A 20,320-nucleotide genomic window follows, 5' to 3' on the forward strand; every position below is an offset into this window, starting at 1 on the left:
TTTAGATTTTTTGAATCTATGTTCACAAGATATACAGTTCTATTATCTTTCTTATAATATCCTTTATGAAGTTATGTGAGCCTTATAAAATGAGATGGGGAATATTTCCTCTTTTCTGCTTTGTGGGTGACTTTGTGTAAGATTGTGTATTTCTTTCTTAAATGCTTGAAATCGTTCACTGATAGATCCATATGGGCCTGGTGTTCTTTTTTGGGGGAAGATTTTAATTACACATAAAATGTATTTAATTTTAATACATCTTTCTTATTGTGTAAATTTAGTAAGTTGTCTTTTCAAGAAAATTATCTATTTGGCCTAAATTTTAAAAATTGTTTGCATAAAGTTGTTCGTAATCTTATCATTACCTTTTTAAGGCAGTGATGTCTTTTTTTTATTCCTAATATTGCTAATTCATGCATTTTCTCTTTAAAAACCAGTCTTTGGTATTTTATCAATTTTGATAATCTTTTCAAAGAAGTCTATTTTGCCATAGTTGATTTTCTCTATTTTTTTCATTAATGTCGGTTTTTTTATTTCTTTCCTTTTACTTTCTTTGTGTTTCATTTCCTTATTTAAAACAGTGTCTTGAGATGAATTCTAAAATCGTTAACTCTCACCCTTTCCTATTCTCTAAGACAATCAAGTTTTTTCTGTTTCTTTTAGTTATATCATGCAAGTTATGATATATTTTTTATAATTTTTATCATAATTCAGTTCAAAATAGTTTTCCATTTCCATTGTGATTTCTTGATTGTATTCAACTGAACCTATTCAGTTATTAATTCAGTTATTTCTTAAATAACTGGATGATTTAGGAGTATATTGCTTAATTTCCAGACAGTTTGGATTTTCTAGTTATCATTGTGTTATTGATTTTGTCTTAATTTCACTGATCAAAGAAACTACTTTAAATGATTTCCATAGTGGGTCATTTGTTGAGAGTTTATTTGCTTTAGTGATTATTCAGCTTTGGTAAATGTAGTACATATAATTGAAAATAATGTGTATTAGGTACAATGATACATACACATATGTATGCATACATACAATTAGGTCAAATTGAATAATCATATTGTTCAAAATTTCTAGATCTCTCCTGATTCTTGGTCTATTTGTTCTATTGATGTGTTATGTTGGTTACCAACACAAGTGTGTTAAAATGTCCTACTGTGTTTGTGGATTTGTCCATATATACTTTAGTTCTTTCAGTTTTTGTTTTATATGGTTTGAAGCTACATTTTTAGGTGAATACAAATTTAGAAATGTTATATTTTCCTGGTGAATTGATGCTTTATTATTAGGAAATGCCCCTATTTACCACTACACGCATATTCCCTTTTTATTCGATCAGTCAAATTAGACTCCTTGCCCTGTGCAGTATGCGTTTTCTATTCTTTTACTTTCTGCCTTTTAAATCTTGCTTTTTTAGGCAGCATATATTGATTTTTTCCCCCATGGTCTGGCAAACTTTTTTTTTTTCATGGATTGCTTAGTCATTTTATGATTTATGTAATTACTTCTGTATTTGGGTTTTAATCTGCTGTCTTAATTGTTTTGTCTCTTCTTTGTTTTTTTCTTTTCTCACTCTCATTTTCTTTTGTATTAATTACTTTTTTCAATCTTTCCCTTTTATCCTTTTCTTAGTCAATTAGTTCTTACCCTGGAAATCACAACTTGCATCCTTGACTCATTAGTGTTTTGCATAAATTAGTACTTTTAATCATTTCCTTAGAAAACTTTCACTTCATACATTCATCTCCTCTTTTCTCTGTTACTGTTTTTTTAATCATGTATTTTTTTTTAAGAGATCCATTTATTTATTTTAGAGAGAGAGCATGTGCATGCATGCAAGTGAGAATGTGAGAAGGGGGAGGGCCAGAAGGAGAGAATCTTCAAGCAGACTCAGTGCTGAGCATGGAGCAAGACTCAGGGCTTTTCCATAAATGTGATTTTCTGGCTCTCTTCACCTCTTCTTGCAGTCTGTATTTCTACCTATTTCATTGTATAAATCCTTGAATTTGTGAGTTGGTGATTTTCTTTGATTTTGGGAAATTCTCAACTATTTCTTTTCAAATATTGCTTCTATCATGTTCTCTCTCTTCATCCCTCTGGAGCTCCAATTATGCATGGTTTTGCACCATGGCTCTAGGCTTCACATGCTCTTTTCTCTATTTTCCTTCTGTTTATCTTTCTTTTGTCTTTTTCTTTTCCTTGTTTTCTTCACATGCTTTAGTTTGGACATTTTCTACTGACCTACTTTCCTGTTCACATCTTCTGCTACATCTAATCCACATTTAATCCTTGCCTTATCTATCAAACCCATCTACTGCATTCTAAATATCAGTGTATTTTTCTTTTCCTTTTTTCTCCTTTCAAGTTTTTATTTAAATTCCAGTTAGTTAACATACAGTGTAATACTAGTTTCAGGTGTAGAATTTAATGATTCGTCACTTACATACAACACCCAGTGCTTGTCACACGTGCCCTCCTTAATCCCCATCACCTATTTAGCCCATCCCCGGCAACCTCCCCTCCAGCAACCCTCAGTTTGTTTTCTGTAGTTAAGAGTCTGTTTCATAGTTTGCCCCCCCATATTAATCTGTTTTGTCTTAAATTCCACATATGAGTGAAATCGTATGGTATTTGTCTTTCTCTGACTAGCTTTTTCGCTTAACATAATACTCTCTGTTTCCATCCACATCATTGTAAATGGCAAGATTTCATTCTTTTTTATGGCTGAGTAATATTCCTGTGTGTGTGTGTGTGTGTGTGTGTGTGTGTGTGTGTGTGTGTGCATGTATACCACTTCTTTATCCATTCATCCATCAATGGACATTTGAGCTGTTTCCATAATTTGGCTATTGTTGATAATATCAGTGTCTTTTTCAATTTTAGAATTTGCATTTAATTCCCTTGTAAGGATTCTAACTCTCTGGTGATACTATTTATTTGGTCATTTTCTTGACCATACTAATCCATAGACATTTAAAGTCTATAATAATCCTAATACCTGAATCACTGGTGGGCCTGTTTATATTATCTTTTGATATTTTCTTGTATCCTGGCATACATGGTAGTTTTTAATTGTGTGTTAGATATTATAAATGAAAAATTGTAGAGGCTTTGGGTGACAGTATTTTCCAAGGAAAATGTAATTTTTTTCTTGTGGGCACTTTGCTTTGATCTAGTCAGAGATCAAGGTGATTTGAAGGTGGGTTTCAGTGATTGTAAGGTCATTCTGATGTCCAGTTCACTTCCTTTCTAGGGCTTGGTCTTCAGGGGTCTCAGTGGAAATCCTGGAATGTTTTCTAAGGCTTCTCTTCCTTGTCGGGTGTGACTTAGCTTCTTAGCATCTCAGCTGCTGCTTTCTATGTGGTATCTTGGCCTCTTGCCCTGTATAGCTTGGACACTGGAAAATGCTTCAAGAAGAATGTGTAAAACGTTGGGGTCACTTATCTAAGGGTCACTTTACTCCCATCCCCTCAAGTCCTGATTGCCTTAGTAACCCTGACCTTCAGCTTTCGTCTTTCTGGCCTTATGAAAATGCTGAAAGTCTTTTTTGGCTGCATTCTTGGCTGTTAGGGTAGGGTCAAATCATATTGATTTAGGGTCTCAGATTGAGACCTCAGATAGGTCTCAAGGCTGGACTTCACGCTTAGTAAGGCCTTGTTTATTTCCAATGTATTCATAGTCCTACAGTTAGTCCTTCAGGGCTCCAAACTGAAGGACTCCTGTCTTTGCCAAAGCCCTCAACTTCCTGTCTCCCGAACATCAAAGGCAATGAATAGCTGTATTTAGCATCTCAGTCTCTTAGTAGCTTTTTCTGCTTGGATTCTCCACCTCTCTGCCTGTCCAGTTTGCAAATAGGCAAATACTTTGAGGGGGAAAAAAGCAGTTCAGACCATCAGGCTCACATCCCTGAGCTCGCCTTCTCTCCTGGGGACCAATCCTTCCAGTCCTGGCTGTTCTGGCAAGCTTGAACTCCCACTGTCCATATCCCAGTCCCGTGAGTCTTTTGAAAGCTCTGACCTGTCACTTTCTTTTCAGTCTCTTGCCTAAACCTCTCACAGATTGGTGATTGCCTTATGAGGAGAAGAGGAAGAGAAAGCCGAAGTCACCCCAGGGTTTTTATCTTTTCTTCAAGATCTGGGCTCCTCAGGTCTGGAATGCCCTGGTTGCTCTTTGATGGCTTCAAACAGCTGCTTAAAAACAAACAAACAGCTTTATACCGTTTTTATAATTGTTTTAGTTGTGTGTTAAATTGATGCAAACTACTGTCTTAGCTGGAAACAGAGGTCCAAAAAGCTAGGTTTTCTTCCTAAAAAGAAAGGCTTTTTAAATTGTATAAAGCTTCTCTTTACATATCAACAGCCAGGTTTGATCAATCTATGTGTTTTTACTGTAAACGAGATTATAGTGATGAGTTTTACTACAAATGATGGTGCAGAGGGTACAGAATATGACGACAAAGATATCCTCACCAGACAAGAGGAGGATGTAGGAAACTCGCTACCATGGGAGGAAGGGGATATTCTGGAGGAGCAAAGGCAAGATTAAATGCAGTCCATAGTCTTCAAGGACTCTGTTCTCACCAACTTGGGCTTTGGCTTAAGAATTCATGGAGATAAGAATACATGAATCTTAGAATGTTGAATGAACAAAAGTGAGCCACAAAGCGTACATGAGCTATGAACCATCATGATATTCAAAGACAAACAAAACAAAAACCTATGTACTTTAGGCACATTTGCCTATATCCTAAATTCATGCAGATAGGCAAAGGAATGATGAACAGAAAACTAAAGAAAATAGGTGAAGAAGTTTGGGAAGGGTCTTTTAAGGGACATCAACTGTACTGATCATATTCCATTTCTTAAGTTGGGTGGTGGATTCATGAGTGTTCATTATCATGCTAAATTACTTACCTATTACAGAGATAATTTTGCATGGATCAAATGCGTTAGAATAAAAAATGCAAAAAGGAAAAAAAAGTGAAGAAAAAAAAGAACATCAGGCAGGAGCAGCTGTGCATCAGTTGTGACCTGTACAGTACTCCTGGGGGGTCAGACCAGCCACCTCACAGCAGCTTTCAGTAAATTCCAGAGGACTGCCCAAACCCCACACAGATCCACCCCTCCCCTCTCCCACTGCTATGGGGCCACAGAGCTCCTCATAGACTCAGCTGCTATCTTGAGGAGACGCAAGAAGAAGAAATTTTCCAAGTCAAGCATTTACCCAAAGGAGACTGAGGTAATCCGAAACAGGAAGAGAATTAGTTGTCTTCCATTAGCAAGATCTCCCCACCTTGCCCCTTCATCACCAGTGGAAATGTAGGGGCTCTGGAGCAAGCAGAGGTCTGTCTCAGAGAATAAAAGAAACTTTATTATTATTGCGTATCATAGTAACTGACTTTATGAGTAAATTTTGACCCTGGTACAAACTAATGCCTACATACCCTGGACATACTAGAAAAGGGGAGAAGTTGTAACAGACCCAGATTCTCAATCCTGTCCTGACCTCTGACTGGCTGTGTGACAACCTCAGGTCCCTTACATGGCCTGTAGTAGAGTGAGAAGGTGATTATGGGATCGCTGAAGTTCCTTCCAGGTCTGTGAGCCTAAGTATCAGGGACAGCCTTTGTTCTCTTGAGCATTCTTGCTAAGTTTTCTTTATTTTTCATTCTATGATGTGATGCAGGGATGAAGCCATCATTTTGAATGTGTAACCATCAGTCGTGGGGCCATTGGATCCCTTACTTCATAACGATAAATCACTTTAGAATGATTTTTATCTCTCTCAACAAATTGTGTGCTTTTCAGAGGGTTTCATAAGGGGGAAAAAGTCGAGAATACTGAAAGTTAAATACAGCTTCCAAAGGACTTATCAGGTAAATGTTATGGATTGTTGTGATTTAATTTATGGGATTAGTTTGACTTTCAATTACCAGGCATCACATTGAATCACTTAATATTTTGAACTCTGTAACTAGGACTCCTTATACTCGATCTTTCATTTGGAGAGGGATTATCAATAATTAGACACTGTGGCCTTATTGATCAGCTAATCAATACCCACATTAATCACCAGTGGTCTAAAAACAATTCACTCTTTGCATTAAAAGGAATCAGTGTGATCAAATTAGCATCTTTTGCTACAAGCTGAGCAAAGCTGTAGTTCTCCAAAGGGAAGCAAGGCTGAAATAAGATGTGCCTACAGAATTCAGAGCCTCTCATGACAGTCCCTTCTCATCATTTTTGTTCTGTGCTCTGATATTTGTGCCATGTAATAAAATGTTATTTCCTGCAGAAAGGGGGACAAAATGAATATGGTCTACATTGTAAATAAATGTTCTTCATTCTTGCAATTAGACCAGAGATATTTTATGTTGTAGAGAAAATCCAGGTACCTCAAAGATTCTAGAAAAATAGCAAGTGTTTAGGGTTAATAAATGTGAAAGTGATTTGTTATATTAAAGATTAAAGGTATTCCTACTTCCCAAGGTACACATATCACACCCGAAACAGAGCTCTAGAATGGAAAAGACTCTTTTTTTCGCTCAGAGATGCGGTTGATCTGGTTTCAAGTTAAAGCAGCTTGGTGGGTAGGAAGACAGAGCTTGCCTTGGACTAGTCCATACAGGCTTCGCCTGCACTGTCTCTCAAGCTGTCACTCAAACCAGCGGCTGTCAAACAAGGTCACAGATTCACCCAATGGCTTTTAATAATTTGGCATTACTTTCATATGAATAATGTATAATTCAAAAGTACGAGACTATTATTTATGGTTAGTAGCTGTGAAATAATGAGACACATGGTTTTAGGGCTGTTTTTATTACCAAGTGGTGTCCATATAGTTGTAAGGAGTTAAAATAAAGAGAAGTGAAAGTGGATCTTTTTTTTTTTTTAAAGATCATATCAGAGGCAGAAATGATATATCACAGATGAGAATAATACTGGCTGTCTCTTCAAATTTATCCATTACAAACACCACACCACTTCTTTGAAATGGGAGCTTACAGCAGCATTCTGGTGGTTTCTTGAAGTTGGTCATTTTCACTCTCTGAGGAAATAAAAAACGGCCTTGTTTGGTCTTTGAGTCTCAGTTCCTACTGGGAATAAGACAATTAAGTATCATTTTTTTATTTTCATTTTGGGTTTTAAAGAATAAAAACTATTTTGTCACTGTGAAAACTTGGAAAAAAATAGATGTGTATAATGAAAAAATAACACCTGTAATACCACCAAATAATTTTCACAGAAACAGCATCATAATGAGTAGGTTTTTTATCCTGTTACCTTTGATCATTTCCCACATTTAAAAATGACTTTTGAAAATGTTATATTTAATGATTAAAAATATTCCATTGTATGGATGTTACATAATTTATTTCTGTTATTTAATGGTTTTGATTTTTCCAATTTTTTATTGTTATGAATAATTTTTGGTGAGAGTTCTTGAACATATATCTTTATTCATATTTTTTATCATTTCCTTGTGATAGATTCCCAGGCGTGGGGTTACTGGGTCAAAGAGTAAGAACTTTTTAAACCTCTTGATATGTTTCATCAAGATATTTTCCAGAAAGTTCATAATAATCTACAAGCCTACCAACAATGGGAATGGGAATTTCTTTAGACACATTTTACCAAGCTGATAAGTTAAAAAATGGTGCATCATTGTTCCAATCTGCAATTTGTGGATACCAGTCACTGAACAATTTTAATATGTTTATTAGCCATTTATACTTTTCATAGAAACGTCGGCTAGTGTCCTTTGCCTGTTTTATTCTTTCGTGTGGTTAACACTTTCCTTATTGATTTGTAAGGGCTCTTTGTATATTAAAAGATGCTGACTCCATTTCACATTTTAAATCTACGTATACATCTAAATGGGAGCAGAATTGATAAGACTTGGTGACTAATTGGATATGGTGAAGAAGAGGGAAAGAGAAGGAGAAAGATGAATCCCAGATAAACCTGAAATTTGGAGCCTGAGCAATTCAAGTTGTATTGCTTGCACTCCCACCCCTAGGAGTGTGTTTTCTTTAGTATGCAGGTGTATAACCTGCATTATAAACATTACACAGTGGGCTGGCATCAAAGGCTTCTGGTTTTGACATCAAAGGGGGAAACTTCTCTCCACACCCCTCACAGGGACATACAGCACACTGGTCAGGATTCTGGAAAAAGAGTGGTTGGAGCTTCAATCACAGTTACTTGCCCAAGAGATACACTAAGCTGTGGGACACTGGACAGTTTCCTCATCCTCTTGCAGCCTCAACATCCTCATCTGAATTCACTTCCTTGTGTAGTCTTAGGAATTAAGTGAACTAATGAATGCAGATGCTTCTCAGAATGACTAGTATATATAAGTGCTCAATAAATGCTAGCTATTTAATTGATAGTGGTGGACATTTTGGTGCTACTTTTTGAAAAGTTAGTATAGTGATACCCCCATGTTAAATTCAACAGCCGAATGAATATACAATAACTTGGAAGGGTTGCAAATTCCTAAAATGAATTCTGATTTAGAAATAAAGAATAGAAGCCTAAGCTATGCTGTGATCATAAAAAGAAAAAAGTAACTCAAAAATGAACTATTATACTCATTTTTCTTGCCTGAGATGGCATCGGAAGTTATCCCCTGTTCCATCCCATCCCTATCGACTTACTTTGAAGTTTAACATGGCTTGACACATTGTAGACTTACCAGACGCTGTATTTAATGCATACTATTTATTCTGTGATATTCATATTCCTCAGGATTTAAGGATTAATTCAAGCCAGTTGTATTTGTGTGCCAACTAGATATTTATAGAGCTCCGAGCAGATACCCGGCAATCTTTGTGAACGCGGTATTTCTTTAGACAGGCCTAAAGCACTGATCCAAATGAGACGCTCTCTCTTACAAGTAGGGTTTAGTCATATTAGAGGGAAGTTGCACAATGACAGTGTCTTAAATGTTTTCTCAGACTGATGACCTTGAGCAAAATGTCTTTCTAAATTAAATGAAATTACATTAAAGAAAACAACAGTGATTGTAAGTGTGTGATCTCCAGCAGCAATTCAGTAAATACACATGGCACCTGGTCTGTGGGCGAGTGACTGGTTCATTAAAGGGTGTGTGCACCTTACGCTTCCTTGAAAAGGAGTCCAGAAATATGAAGTGCGAAGGCAGTGGAAGTTTTTACGAAGGCATGAGCAATAATGGGAACTTGAATATAATTTCAAGGCTTGCCCCTTTCTCATGAAAATTCAATTGTTGATGAGTTTTGATTTTCTTATTCTTAACATTTCTACTAAGTCTCCTCTATTGACATATGGCTCCTTTTGGAAAGCAAGAAATAAAAAAAATTTTTTTTAAAAAACGAATATTTTTGCTCTCTTGGTAATTTCTTTTACATTGAAAATTGTCTTAGTGTCTTGACATTTGAGAAATGGTCCTTCCTTGAACCACCATATTTTTAAAGTATTTGTGGATTTCAGCATCAAAATAAGAAAGGTATTAATAGATTATAACACATGAGTAAAATACGAATTTGTCAGTCCGTGTAATAACAAACAGACAAATGAGGAGAAGAGGAAGCTCTTCCTTACATTAGAAATCAAATGAATAAATGTAGACAGAATGAAGGACGATGAAGTTAACAAAAATAACCATGTTGTAATCATCAGGAAAAGAATCATTAATGGATGCTAAAAGTAGTGGCTAAAAATTTGACGAGGTACAGGTTTCAAAGTTTCAAAGGATAGTTTAAAAGTATCTTCCTAAATTATTCATTAATTATATAAAGAAAATGGTGACATTATAGTGGAGAAACTGGCAGTTGTCACCTGTACCCAAGTGATCAAAGTGAGCATCGCCGCTAATGGGACAAACCAACAGTAGGAGCCTCCTGATCTGATCCCCTGAGAAGGACACAGTATCACTTTTGTGGTATTCTTGCCAAAAATGCATAATCTGAATTTAATCTAACCATGAGGAAACACAGACAAATCCAAGGTCAGGGGCACACTACAAACAACTGGCCTGTTCTTTTAAAAAAATGTCAAGACCAGGAAAGACAAAGAAAGGCTGAGCAACTGATTTAGATTAAATGAGACTAAAGAGACATAAGAACTAAATGCAAAGTGTGATCCTGGATTGGATCCTGAACCAAAGGGGAAAACTGTTATAAAAGACGTTATTGGAAAAGTTGATGAGCCTGGAATATGACGTGAAGATAATATAATATTGTATTAATGTTCGATATCTTGATTTCGATAACTACTGTGGTTATGTATAATAATATTCTTATTCATGGGAAACACACTTGAAGTTTTAACAAGTAAAAAGGAATTATGTATACAACTTATTCTCAAATGGCTTAGAAAAAATAATATGTATATGTACATATAGGTATATAGGTATATCTATGTACATGTGTACACACACACACACACACACACAATGGGGCAGGGAGAAGGACATGCAGCCTGCTTAAATAAACTGTTTCTCAAAGGTAGAGTTCTTAAAGGAAAATATTCAAGCTATAAGAAAACGTGAAGACAGATGGTAATTACCTACTGATTATTTTCTCTCTCCCACTCTCTTTGGCTGAGTGGACTTGTGTGAGAATGTAGGCAGAGGTAGGCAGTTGCCTTGACATTGGTTTGGGACTGTCTTGTCCAAATGATTGAATATCTGTTTAAAGGGACAGTGATTTTTCCTTTTCTGGACAATCAGAATATAACTTCTTTTCACATTTTTAAAATTTTAAATATTTTATTTATTTATTTGACAGAGAGACAGACAAAGAGAGAGCACAAGCAGTGGGGAGCAACAGAGTGAGAGGGAGGAGTAGATTCCCCACTGAGCAGGGAGCCCGATGCAGGACTCGAACCCAGGACCCTGGGATCACGACCTGAGCCAAAGGCAGACGCTTAACCGACTGAGCCACCCAGGCGCCCCTCACATATTAGTCTTAAACACTTGGCTTTTGACAGGTATTACATATACATGTGTGCCTTAGTTTGTTGCTGAACTATAAAATTGGACTTTTAAATTTGAAGTACTTCCTGTCTTGTTGTTATTAAGAGGAACTTTATTCTGTTTGCATTATTATAATTACTGTTGGTCATTCAACAGATAACTCCCATGTAGAAAGGAGTTGTCAATAAATCCCCATCTCTTTGTTTTATCCACCTTGATCTTGATCTAAATTAGAATTTCTCCACTTTCAGAATAGTCCTATCCAAAGTGGAAGTTCTTCAAACATAATCAAGTAAAAATGCCTGCCCTTGAATAAGTTTAGGCCTAATATTATGCATATTTTTCTCATTTGTACATGTCACTTGTTTTATTACTCAGAACAACTTTAATTAAGTTTTAAATTTGGCTCACTTGCATTGAATTTTTCAACGTCTTCCTGCATGTGGACTGGGGAATTTCACTGAACTGCATTTAGCACATGTCTCCCCAAAGCGAACAATGTCGCATCGCCCGTAAATCAGATTAGACTATTAGGAAAGTAGTAAACTACCTAATCACCTACTCACCAATCGTAATAAAACTGAACTTGGTAATTAATGTAGTCAATTTACAAATTGGGCCTTAAGCCACTTGGGCCTTGGTTTAAGACTTATAAGGTACTTCGGATATTCAGTTTGGCTAAAGCCATAAAATTCCTTCAGAGGTTAGTGACATTTTGTTGTGTGTCATTATTACAGTGTTGCCCCAAATAGGTAAAATGGCATTTGCTTTACCTGTATATCATTTTATTCCGAGGCTGGAGACATCAGAGTTAGCTTCTAGGTAGAAATTAGGATGAGACTTAATCAATTAGAGTTAATCTTAGCTTGATTCAATTCTGAACTAAAGCCAGTTTCAATTTGGCCAAAGCCGATGTTTCTAGTTTATTATCAGTGCTTTAGCCGTTGACAAATAGGGCGATGTGTTCCAGTTGCAATCGTCTTTCGAATGGGCTGGAGAGATCTTTGACACAGCAGGCTCACTCTGGCTCCCAGGGCTGTGAGTGTGCACACAGGTGGGGTACGTCCGGGGCTGGCTTCGGGGCTCTGCTCTTGGTGTAATTTTCTGCTGTTGTCATCTTGAAATTCTTAATAATTTTTGAATAGGGGTCCTGCATTTTCATTTTGCACTGTGGCCCACAAATTATGTAGCCTGTAGCCCGACCTGGATGATACCACCCACGTCCATTTACGTAACTGGTTAAACTGCTGGATGGGCATGATGTAAGTTTTCCTCTCTCTCTTGTCCTTTTTCTGAAGCCACTTTGGCACATGCAGATAAGTTTAACGAAAGTAGGCTTCCTTCTCTCCAGTATTATATGTGTTGGGGTTTATATACTCAAAGCAGTAATAGGAAGATAAATTCACAAAAAGCTAACTAGCATTGAGCCTGAAAAGTTCATTACAATCCTTGGAGCGGATATAGGGTTTTTGCGTAGTGGCTGGGGCTGATTTTTACACAGCACAGAGTGGGGTTTCTCTTGGGCTCCCTGCATCAGGGCTGCTTGCTTGTTTTCTACAAAACATATCTCTTTACCTTAAAGTTTCGAGGATGCAGTATAAAAGAAAGACCAAATAATTAAGTTCCTTTCAACTCTGAGATTTTAGAATTCCTTAAGAAATAAACTTAGGAGAAATGGAGATTTACTTTTTACATGACAATAATTAAAACGAGCCTTACTTCCCACCCCTACAATGAGAGCTACCATTTATTGAGCATTTACTATGTGCCAGGCAGTTTGCTCTCCACTGAATCTTACGGTAGTCCAATGAGGTAGGGTTATTATCCTCCTTACACTGATGAGTGAGTGGAAACTTGGAGAAGGGAAGGCAGGGTAGCCCGGACTCCAACTGCTTGGCTGACTTCCACGCCCCCATGTGCACCCTCTGCTCTCTATGGCCTCCCATCAATTAAATAAGGACGGGGCAAACCCTGACTTGCTCAGGGAGTCAAATATAAGGGTGACCTGGCGGTGACCCTACCACAACATTGATTGCCAGGGAGCATTACACTGATGTGGTGGCCCTGGGTCTTCTTTCTCCCTCCCCTCTGTGTGCATCAGGCTCAGACAACAGGAATGACCTTCCCTGATAAAGGATTTGTCATCGGTAGGTCCAAGCGGTTGCAAGCCCTTCTCAGAGATTCCTCACGATGGGGTGCTTTCTGTGGCCCCAAAGTGCCTCCCAAAGCGTTGAATGAATTCTGTGGGAATGCACTGGCCGGGTCTCCTCCTGCAGGTCGCCTTTCCCTCCTCCAGTCTCAGCCAGGCACATTTTCAGGGGAGTATTTGGATGGACACTATTAGCTTGCTCTGTTGCTGGTGCTCATTTTTCTTTAGTGAAAGATACATCAAGAGTTGAGGATGAATTTCCTATTGCTGATAAATTCTTTTGCATTTCAATTCATTGTCCATTTAATTAAAGGAATGGAGAAAATATGCTGTCATGGAAGCATATACTCAATACGTTAGAGAAATAGCTCATGCTTACATAGGAATTAGCCCTGTCAAATCAATGAAGTGGGGTCACTGAGTACATAAATTCTGTTTACATAATTTTAAGCCAGCAGAGGTAGAGAAGGTATCTTTTAAAAAAGTTTGTTTTGAAATTGTTGTAATGTTTTTATTTAAAAAATGAATTTGTATTTGCAAATTAATCCATTCATTTAATGTAGTTTATGTCAAGAACTAAGTCCCTCCTCCTCTTTTTAGGCAGATATTGAAAAGTTGTTCTAAAGGTCATCCATAAGAGCGAACATCCCCAAATAGGGAAAATTTTAAGAAGAGAATCGCTGTGATTGGGAACAGTGTGCCTAATCGGGAATCATTATGAATCATAATGGCTCAGTAAATTAAAACTGAACGGTGTTGGGCCAAAAGTAAACAGACAACAGGATTAGTATATTTAATAATACAATGTTGATACTAATCTCAAGTCAGTAGAAGAAGGATATATTGTTGAATAAATGGTGTTGGGAAAACTGACTTACTATTTAGGAGAAGTAAAGCTATATGCCTTCATATAAACAATAAAGCTGTATTTTATATAAAAATAAATTCTGGGGTGACTGAGTGGCTGTCAGTTGAGCGTCCGACTCTTGATTTAGGCTCGGGTCGTGATCTCGGGGTCCTGGGATTGGGCCCCGCGTTGGGCTCCCTGCTCGGCGGGGGGCCTGCTTCTCCCTCTCCCGCTCCCCCTGCTTGTGTTCCCTCTCTCGCTGTGTATCTCTCTCTGTCAAATAAATAAATAAAATCTTAAAAAAAAATAAATTCCCTGTGGATTACAGATTTAACAATAAAAGGTAAAATGATAAAGACATTTATAAGAAACTGTGGAAGAAAACAATGAAATCTCAGGGTAGAGAAAGACTTTCAAAGCATGACTGACGGTAGATACCATGAAGGCAAAGGTGGGTATCTGCACATTTAAAACTGCAGAATAGCAAAACAGCATATAAACCAAGGTAAAATGCAAATGACAAACTGGAAGAAGTGTTGCCGCATATGACAGAAGGTAAAGATAAGGAGCTCTTTCAAATAAATAACAAAATGATTATCTCTCACAGAAAAATGTGTTTGGGACGAAAGCAGGCAATTCAGTAAAGCAACATAAATGGCCTATAAACAAATTAAAACTGTTCAATGTTACTTGTAGTCAAAGAAATACAAATTAAAAGCGAAACAAACCATGTTCATCTGTAGAACTGACAATATCTGCGTTAGCCAGGGTATGGGGCAAAAGGCATTGCTGGACCCCGATTATTGGAGGATACGTCTTTGGCTTGGCAAATCTATTTTTAGAAATGTATCCTAAAGAAAATGATGGGATATGTGTGCAATATATGCATGAAGACATTTATATTCTATTTTTAAAATAACAGTGAAAAATTTGAAGCGGCTTAAATCCTCAGCAAGAGGGGATTTGTACAGTTCTGCAATGAACTACTCCGTGGACATTTGAGAATGCTAACGTGGCTATATAGTTATTGAATAGAGTGTCACTATTATTGCGTTCCCCGCGCCCCCACCAAAGCAAACGGCAGTACGGCATATAAAGTATGATCCCATTTATTGTCTGTAAAAAATATTTGTATAAACTGGGGAAGAAGTTGGGGAGGGTAATCATCTAAATTTTGATAGATGCTACTGGTGGGAGTAGGATTAGATTAGGGATAAATTTTTACATTTTTGTGTTTTCTGATATTAAGATAAAATTTAAAAAATATAATAAAAATAAAATAAAAACAAAAAATAAGTTAGCTATAGTACCCCCAAATACTACAAGTGTTTATAGTAAGGTAGTAGGATTATAGGTGATTTAAAAGTTCTTTCTCTGTTTTCCAATATTTCTGCACTCAAATATAGTTGTATTACTCTTTCATTCAGAAAATAAAAAGATTGGAAAGGAGGCAAATAAAATTTATATGTGAATAAACACAAATGCACACACATTAAAAGTCTGAAACATTGTACATCAAAATCTTAATAGTGTTTATTTCTGAATGATAATGATAAGTGATTAAAAATAGTTTTCTTTTGTTCATCTGCATTTGCTAACTTTCAAAACTATACATGTATTACTTGTGGAATAAAGAGTAAAATTATGGACTACAGCTCCTTTAACATTTTATATAGTATGATTTACCTTTGTTTAAAAAACTATCCCAAATTCTAAGCGTAAACAAGAAATCTGGGACCAAACAGCAAAATAATGTGTGTTTAAATAGTTTTTGGAAGACAAAAGTTATTGCTGAGATTTTCAGTACCCCTTGACATAATTTGGGGCAACGTGGAGTGACAGCACACTGAGGCTGGGCATCCCTGTTGCTGACCCAGACATGGCTTTTGTTTCTAGGCCTTGCTCCACTTTCACCAACACAGGCTCACATGAATCAACATTTGGAATTGCAAAGCAAGTGTTGATTGAAGGGTCCAAAGGGATTTTTAAATTCGGGATCCTGGGGACTATGGAGCATGGGCTTTTGTCTCTGTTCGGGTTTCTGTGTCCTTCCCCTGGGAGCTGGGCTTCATGTCAGACCTGGAGTGTGGTGGTTTTACCACAAGAATGTTTTCTTAGGCCTGGCTCCCAGAGGCCATCTCTTCTTGAGTTGGATGGTGTGGTTGGGCCAGGCAAGTGGCCGTCGAGACGCTATTGCTTCTGTGGGCATGACTGACAAATCAGTGCACATCAAAGTGTCAATTTTCCTTCCACTCTTAAATCAGAAGAGGGGAGGGGGAGACCCCACCTCACACCGAACTCCCCGCCTCCCTTCCCTCCCCTTGCCATGCCTGTAGCGTCTGTGTTCCTACAGCACTCTATCCATTGACAGTCTATCTTGTGTTGGTTGTTATTTTTCAACATGTGCACCTTGACGTGTTCCTTGAGGGTAGGATTCGTGCCTTTTAATTCTCAGGATGCTGTATTTTTTTTTAGGATTTTATTTTTAAGTAATCTCTCCACCCAACCTGGGGCTCGAACTTGCAACCCCAAGATGAAGAGTAGCATGCTCTACCATGGATGCCGTATTCTTGTGGGACAGGGGTAGCCTTGTATAGAGGGAAGATTGTTGTTGGAGGCCCCCAGTTCTCGTCCCAGCTCTGTTGAGTGAAACTTGAGAACTCACCTTCCCTTTAAGAGCCTCAATTTCTTTTTCTTAGGATCACAAACTGCCCTCTAAAGCCAGGCTCTAACAAAGTGGGTAACAGCAATGAGTGAAGAACGCCAGCTCTATGAAGAATACTTCTCAGAAGGCTAATGCTTGACCTATTTGTCCCACATCTGAGAAAGTTATGGGTACTGGGAACTATGGCATTTTTAAAGAGGAAAAGTAGTGCGAGAACGATAATAAACAACTACTGGTGCTCTGCCTCGGTATTTGGGGATGTATAGGGAGTGGTGGGGACTGTGGCAAACTGAAATCTCATGACCAGTATTGTCCAGTTGATTGTTGCCACACTGGAAAGGGGGCCAGGCTTTCCAGGTCCTTGAGTTTTTAAGAGAAACCAGAGATATATCTGTTTATGTTAAATCTCCTGATTTTTAAATGTTGGCAAGCAATGTAAACAGATTTTACAGTCGAAGGTAAACATTCCTGTAGGCCCTATCCAGTCTGAGGCCTGAAAATTTGCATTTCTGAACTCCAGGCTATCTAGATGCCTTATTGATCAATTATTCTACTTCATCTGACAGAGAGTGCTGTTATGTGAGCACGGAGAGGCTCCTGACCAATTTCCCTGAACTCGTTTTTAAGAAAATGCCCATTTTATCAAGTGCATTATTTAGGATATTGAAAGTGCTTCCAACATTACCACGGGTGAAAATGATAATGCCCTACAAAAGAAGCTTGACATTTAAAAACAGCCTCTGCTTTCCCCGATTCCTAGAATCGTGGACAATCAGAGCTGGTAGGATGCTAGAGGGAAAGCGGGTGGGGTGCAATATAAAATACCGGCCGGCTGGAGGACACGAGAAAACAACATAGACGGACAATCTGGAGAAATGAAGGGGATTTAAAGGAGGGTAGATGGCGAACAAAGGGGCCTCTCTTTGATCTCCTGTCTATAGGGAAGTGATAGGAACAGTGCCGTTTCTCTCACACACTCCTCTCGCCTTTAGGACTGTACATTTGTTTTCAATTTTAACAGTTACACTGCATGCTTTCATTATACCATTGTCTAAAATATTGCGGAGGCCCTAACCGTTGTAATTTATCTTTTGTGCTATATAATTTGGAGCTGTTCAGGCCAGAAAGGAACATCTGTATCGAAAGGTTGAACTTGACACAGTTTAGAGTCCTACACTGGGCCTGTTCTAAGGTCAGTTTCCTTATAAACTTCGTTATCACTGTTGGTTTTATTCATTCTATTTGACATATTAAGCTTCTGTATCTTGGCATAAAGGACACAATATTGCAGCATATTGGCAAGCTCATTTGCTTTTCCCAGCTAGTGTTGTGTCCAAATATCAATCCCCAGGGATAAACACATGTATATCGACTGCAGGAAAATGAAGCTTAGCAGCAGGTGGCCTTTTGCCGCCTAATGAACATGGCAATCTGTTACTATCACCACGGCGCTTTTCACCAGACAATTAGGCAACTAAGCATGTAATTATTCAGGCCAACGAGAAGAGGCTCTCCTCTAATTTCATCTTTTCATTGCTGTTTACTCACCCACACTCCCCTCATTAGCGAGAGATTTTCCAGTCTATGCTAATTGGTTTCAATAACATTCATTTCAGTTGAAAGAGAACGATTCCGTTAATTGAGAATCGAAAGAATCTTTTCATTTTAAGTGCGTCCTGCTATGGAAATCTGAATACTCTCAACAGGTTCGAGCTAATGAAATTAAGTCGCACAGCCATTAATGGTGTGTAATAGAAATAAAGTAATTTCTTTTCATTGAAGCATGTGCTATAGGTCCAGAACAATTAATACAGCTTGAAGAGGGTAGTAACTTGGAAAAAAAATAGATTGAGGATAAACGGGATGATTTCCCTTCAAATGGCTTGTTTAATTCTTGGTTGAAACCCCTTGTCCATTTGGTGCCACTTTCTACGTATCTAAGGTGAAGAGAATTCATTTGTAAAAGGACACTTATCTAATTGTATATGAAAAGCCTGTTGTTTCCTATAGTGGCCACTTAAATGTGTCAAGATGACTCAATTGGTTAGCTGTGTTGGATATTTTAAACTGAATGTGCTTATAAAAATTTTACAGAAAAACAATTAGTCAACCTGAGGATTATGTAGTATGAGCATATTTACATGTGTGTGATTTAGAATCGTACCAAGCCCTATGTCACAGCTATTATGGCTTGATGGCCCTTGGAATCCATCACAGGTATTATGATATTCAGGCACTGCAGTGTCAATTCCAGGAACAGGCAGGGGCAGAATTTTTAAAAACGAGGTGCTAGCAAATGTATTCATATAAAAAACATGCCCCTCCAAATAAACTGAATTATCAAAGAAAAATCTTAAATGTAAATGAAATAAAGGGCTTTATTTTGGGCTGCCTGTTATAATTCCATATTGACAAGGTACCCCGATTAGAAGACTAGTAAATTTTCTTGCCAGCAAGAATTCGTTTCTTTTAAAGCAAATCTCTTCCAGTTTCAGAGGGTGAAATATTGAATATATTACTTTCACACATACAAAAAATGTACCTATATCATGACACTTTTACCAAAATTCTCATATCTTATTTGGTTGTTATTTTTTTAATGGAATAATCAATATGAAAACCATTTGGGTTGCTGTCAGACTAGCTGCCTGTGTATCAAATTCCCTTTCCTTCTCATACACAAGAACCAGAGTTCTGCTGTGGCCATTAGTGTATAGTACAGGTCTGCCTGTTTCTAGAAGCTCCTGTGGATGTCGGTTGGCGGGTGAGTGGGAGCGTGGGTGGGGTGCTGCGTTATGCAAATGTAATGTCTATTTTTTTTTTAGTTAGATTCAAAAATGCATAATGGGGTCAGACTTACAAAATAATACACTGCCTAGCGTTATGAATATTTCAAAGAATTATTTCTTTATTTTGTGCATAGCTCAGAGTGCTGACATTTGATTTATAGCTGCATGGATGTACCTGGGGTTGCTAAGGTTACCCAATTTCATTCACCCATAGATATTTGAGATCTACATAATGCCATCACATCCTCCACTGCATTTCAAAGTGATGTTGATAAATGGTGCCTTCCTTAGATGATATTTCCATTTAGATGTGATATATCTCATGATTTCTGTCTTTTAAAATATTGTGGTTGATGAAATTTTACATTATGTGCATATACAGAAAGCAGGGATACATATTTTTTCAGTTTTAAAGGTTTGAAAAACTATGAAGTGTGCGCTTCCCCTCCCCCTTCCCCGCCCTGCACCTATTCCCATATGTTGAGGCTTACCGTGACTAATATTTAGTTCTTTATTTTTCTTGAAAAAAAACCACCTTATTGTTTGTCTTATGTTTAGAGATATAACAAAAGACTGGCTAGTCACCTGCAATCATTTTTATGATGTTTTATATCTTTGTAACAAAGGCTTAAGGTTTTCTAAAAAATGAAAACATCTTTTGAGATTTTGATAACAAACCTATGGAAGTTATTTTTTTCAACAGATCTTTTTAGAAGTAACACTTATTAGATTCTCTATGTGTATATATATATGTACATGCATGTGCATACACATGGACACATGCATGCATATATATAATTTATAACATATATGTTTTGTTACTGCTTACAATGACCACTGACCTTGTAGCTTGTAATGTATTCCAGTCCTAGAAAGAAGTCTGGTTCAGGGTCTCCTAA

The sequence above is a fragment of the Eumetopias jubatus genome, unplaced genomic scaffold, assembly GCF_037043125.1.
Source record: "Eumetopias jubatus isolate StellerSeaLion01/CBP00866 unplaced genomic scaffold, mEumJub1_p1.0 scaffold_1, whole genome shotgun sequence".
Taxonomy (NCBI): Eukaryota; Metazoa; Chordata; class Mammalia; order Carnivora; family Otariidae; genus Eumetopias; species Eumetopias jubatus.